We start from the raw sequence: 5,484 nt of genomic DNA, 5'->3' as shown, positions 1-5,484 counted from the left end.
AGTTTGAAACCCCCTGAGGACTATGTTAACAAAGCAAGCATTTTAAAAATCATTTTATCATATACATTACCGGCCAAAAGTGGAGAAACTTTTAATATTTTTACTATGTCAAAATACAGTTTACTCTCTGCAGAATAGGATATCAAGAAAATATTTCGCATTTAATCTGCTTTGTATAGCCATATAAAAACTGCTTATTTTGTGAATACATTTGCAGGCAAAAAATTATTTACAAATTCCAGCGGACATAAGTGGAGAAACCTTATCTTCTTCTTAACATTCTGTGAGATATTCTCTTGTTAAAGCGTCTAGATCGTGGTATTGGGTTCGCAGAGCGTTAAAAATATGCCGCGCGAGATAAATTTATCAGATCAAATAAAAAAAATCATAATTGAGAAGTATCATTCGGAAACTAAACAAATTGATATTGCTAGACACTTAAATTTACATAAAAATGTTGTGTGCAAACAGATTAATTTGTATAGAAGTCGTGGGACAACTGCCAGTATACCCAAGCCCGGAAGCCCCCAAAAAACAACTTTGGCGGCAGATAAAATAATAAGAAGATATTCAGTTAGAAATCCATTTTGTACTGCGGAGGATATAAGGAACGAATATCCCTTTATTTCAATATCTGTTAGGTCCATTAGACGGCGTCTGAAACAGGCACAACTAAATGCCAGAAGACCTGCCCGAAAGCCGTTTATTTCTAAGAAAAATAGGCAGGCCCGACTACAGTTTGCATTGGAACATGCAAATTAAACCTACAAGCAGTGGAAAAATGTACTCTGGTCGGACGAAAACAAGTACAATCTATTTGGTTCGGATGGTATTAGGTGGGTGAGACGTCCTGCCAATGAGAGGTTCAATCCCAAGTACACCATACCCACCATGAAACACGGAGGTGGGAACGTTCTAGTTTGGGGTTGTTTTTCAGGGCATGGGGTCGGGCCCCTTGTTCAAATAGATGGAATTATGGATCGTTATATGTATTTAAATATTTTGCAAATGGTACAGCTGGTTCCAGTAAAATTGAATACGATTTAAAACATATTTTTATTATTTCGGGCAGTATATTCTATGAAGCCAGTCCTCCATTTCTCTACCCATGTCATGCTGATATTCTGAAAAGTTTATTTGCCACTTTGTCAAAAGTAAAGTTGTTTTATTCAATATCACAATAACCTTAACATGTCAAAATACTTCACACATAAATATACACTGCTCAAATATTCGAAAAAAATGTGTAAAGAGTCGTATTCATTTTTTTTGAAACCAGCTGTACCTTATGCTGAATCCTCCCTCCCTTTGCCCTGGAAATTTATGCACGATAATGATCCGAAACACATTGCCAAACTTATTAAGGAATTTTTAACCGAGGAACAAGTTGAAGTGATCAAATGGCCAGCTCAAAGCCCCGACCTGAACCCTATAGAGAACCCTATAGAAGTCGATGTTAGCCGTAAAAACAGGGACAAATTTAAAAATAAAGATGTTTTGTTCGCTGCCCTATTACAAGCCTGGAATGTAATATCCGGGGACGTAATAAAGAACTTGATTGAGTCTACGCCCAGAAGGTGCCAAGCAGACATCAAAAGTAAAGGCTATGCAACCAAATACTGAGACTAGCGACTACAAATGTATAAAAAATACCAGTTTCTCCATTTTTGTCCTCATATAAATTAGTTTAATTTTTTCAAAATTTAATAAAGGATTTTTCCAAAAAAATCTTGTGTGTATTTTTATGAGACAGTTATCCTATGTATAAATATATATGCTTTATAAACATTTTTCGTTCTTGTAAAACGGTAGCAAAAAAATTTAAAAAGTTTCTCCACACAAGTGATCTTTAAATTGCTTGCTTTGTTAACGTACTCCACAGGATGTTAGAATAAACTTTTATCAAAATATCAACATTTTGTTTTCTTTCATATAAATGACAGATGGCAACTTTCATTTTTAATTTAAAAAAGTTACTAAAAAGTCAAATAATATAGCTTCCAATTGTTAAAAAAATGATCAAAATTCGTGCTGGTGAGTGTATAATAGAGAATATAGACCTCTCTTTCTCTATTGCCTTCTTGGATTTGAGGTCAATTCCTATTGTGAGGACCTTGAGACCAGTAGAGGCTAGTCTTCTATCTAGCCACGCATCCCTTTGCCCTGGTATTGCCATCGAAGGATTTCAGGTTTTTAGTGAAGTAATTGTCTTCCCTTGGTCCAGGCGGTTAGGCCAAGATCACCCCATACCCTCTATCCGTGATTCATGACCACAGACAGTAGAGGGCGCCTGGTATGACGGACAGGGTAGTCCCATGGTCAAATACCCGGCCACGACACTAAAACCAGGGACAAGACAGTGAGATGCTCCTTAGACCTAGCTAAAATGCCAGAGGAGATCCCCCTAGCACCTGAATAGGAGCTTCCCCACTAACGACAAAGTCTCGCAACTCTTAAAGGAAGTCCACCTTTACAAAATTCAATGTAATTTTGTAAACTTTTTTGCCTGGTTTTGATAATATATTTATTAACAGAAAAAGCCAAGTTAAAAATACTTCCAACATTCTCTATATTTAAACAGACATAAAAATCTTTATGAAATATCCAAAACTGTCTTAAAATATATATTTCTAGCTATTCCAGAGTTCTAGCTAGCCTATTTTAAAGACTTTGGTATCTGCGAAAGATATCCCTGAAATTCCTTGACGTCGACTAGTTTTTTTCGGTCATGCAAAATAAGGTAGCGGCACGAAGGTGCAATATTGGCGACATTTTTTATCGTATAGACAGTTTTGGAGCAGGCAGCGCTCTTCCAGAGACAGACAGAGCCTACTATCTGACCCAGTGAAGGCGGGTACAAAAGGCCATATAAATTGCAGGCAATTTCAGTCTTTATTTTCAGTAATTCAAAATTATGAAGTGTCAGTTTTTCTGTCTTATTTTAGATTGATCTATTGTGTCCTCAATTTTTTGAGTTATAATCATCATACAGTCTCAGGGCTTTGACGACGCCAGTATATAAGACGGTTCTACAGAGGTTAGTTTTCCATCTGCGATATAATCGTATCAAAATTTATGGCACGAATGGTTATCGTCTCGGTGCACTCAGTGATAGAGGTGTTCTGGTATTTCCAAATTTTCCCCAAAGAATCTGCATTCGCCGTTATTTCTTAGCTTCAATCTGCTGAGGTGTTAATTGAGGAGACAGTGTTGTGTATAGTGCTAATAATAAATTACAACAATTATTAGGTAATCCAAAGGATAAAACACCTCCACTGGAAAGGTCGGGTATTTATGAAATTTCTTGTAAAAATTGTAATCAGAAATATGTTGGGCAAACTAGAAGATCAATATTAACTAGATTTAAAGAACATTTAGCTCAGATAATATATGGTAGACTGGATAAATCTTGCGTTGCCGAATATATTGTTGACAAAAAACATTGTATAGATCTTAATAATTTAAAATTAATTAAACAAGTCTCAAATTACAGGCAATTAGATGCATATGAAAGCAACAGAATTAATAAATGTAAAGATAGTATGAACAGAGACAACGGTCCAATTCCTTCAAGTTCTTTGTTCCTACTACTCTAGTGACGGAAATCAACTGTTACGCTCAGTGGGCTCTGACTCGGTTGGCTAGATTTTGCCACGCCCACTCGGTGCCCACTGAGCGAGTATATTATAAACGCTCAACTTGTAGATTGTACTTTAGTTTATAATCATCTGCTAATGATGCTAACATGGTTAGCGAAACGCGCGTCCAGTGTAAAAGTAAAAGTGTTTTGGTGTATTGTGGTGATTTAGTGTTTTTATTTTGCTTAGACAGTGTCCTGTTAAAAACCCTGTGACAATTCGAAGATTGTTCTTACCTAAATCAAGAGAAATCTTTGATTTTTTTCAGTTGTAGGTCCTGAGAAATTTCTTCGAGTGTCTTCGACCTTTGGAGGTTTTCCATATTCCAGGTTATGGATGGAGTCTTCCAGGTTCTTGAGTTCCGTTTTAAGTTGGTATCCACTTGGGAAGCAGAACGGTTCTGGTCCAGTTAGTGGAAGTAGTCGCCTTTTTTCCAGCTAGATCGTTTGCTTTTTCACCGCCATCTATGACTTGGTGGCTGGCACCCAGAGTAGGAGGACTTTATTTCCTTTGACTTCTTCTTCTGAGTGTGCCTATCCGTTGTTGGCTATAAGCAAAGCGATTCAAATTTTACTGGATGCTGCTCTAAACAATCCTCCTGTAGAAAGGGGAAATGGGGGAAACCAAGTTCTGAGGTTTTTCAACCAAAAGATTGTGCCTTTTCCTGAAGTATCAACTGAAGTAGACGATATCTCTTTTGGCTTCCTCATTATATGCCCCAGATATTCTAATTTTCGTTGTTTAATGACGTCCACTATTTCGTTCTCATTTTGATGCACTTCCGAAACAGTCTTGTTGGATACGGTGTCTACCCAGGAGAGTCTCAGAAGTCATCTGTATAGCCATATCTCAAAGGTTTCAAGTTTTTTTGTGGACGCTTCTGTCAATATCCAGGACTCGGCACAATACAGGATCACAAACCAGACATAACACTTAAGTAGTCTCAGTTTGGTCTGTAAATTAAGAGTCCATTTCACTAGACCGAAAAAGTGGCAAACGCTTGTTCGGCATTTAACGTTTTATGTAAAACGGATAGGTATTTTTACACAAATGAAGAAAGAAATTAAAGATAAACGATTTTACTACATCCGTATTGTAGCACATTTTTATACAAATTCTTTATTTTTAAGAGTTTTGAATGTCAAGTATCAACAAAATATCCTTTATGTTTGGACTAAATTTTCTCGAAAATAAAGAGATAATTTAAAATTCCGTTACAATGCGGAAATAGATTGAAGTTTTGTGATTACAGTGATATTATAATTTATATGGTTTTGTAACAAATTGGTCGCTATTTTATGGCAAATGCTGAAGCTCTGCAAACCTTAATCAAGCCTAAATCAAAGCACGTGTGTTTGGAATTTTGGGTGTGACTTAACACGACAGGATCGGGCTAAGCCTCAGGCAGATTTCTGAAATATAACATATATTTCCTTCGGCTACACACCCGCTTTACCCGACCCTGAGAGTGACTCGAACAGTACAGCGTAATAGACTATTAAGATCTTTAGAGAGATTTCTTTGACTGAATGACTGATTAATAAAGACAATGGAAGGTCCGAAATTCTTTTAGTTTCAATACTGAATCATTGTCTACCACATCCAAAGGAATACTTTGAAAATTGCCCCACTATTTTTCCTAATATTTTCAATTTAATAATTTCTCTGTAGTCCATATCATCCGATAATCAAACCAAACCAATCATGAGATAAACAAGGATTAATAAAAATAAATAAAAGCGGAGGAAACTAGAAAGGAAAAAAGATAATGAGCAAAATCCAACAAGATTTAATTTTCGCACGCCTGCTACTTAGTGGGCCTTGCACGTTAAAGATTTTCCAGTGG

The sequence above is a fragment of the Sitophilus oryzae genome, unplaced genomic scaffold, assembly GCF_002938485.1.
Source record: "Sitophilus oryzae breed Bouriz unplaced genomic scaffold, Soryzae_2.0 scaffold_1499_pilon_pilon, whole genome shotgun sequence".
Taxonomy (NCBI): domain Eukaryota; kingdom Metazoa; phylum Arthropoda; class Insecta; order Coleoptera; family Curculionidae; genus Sitophilus; species Sitophilus oryzae.
The sequence above is the reverse complement of the archived record's forward strand: the minus strand, read 5'-3'. Positions refer to the sequence as shown.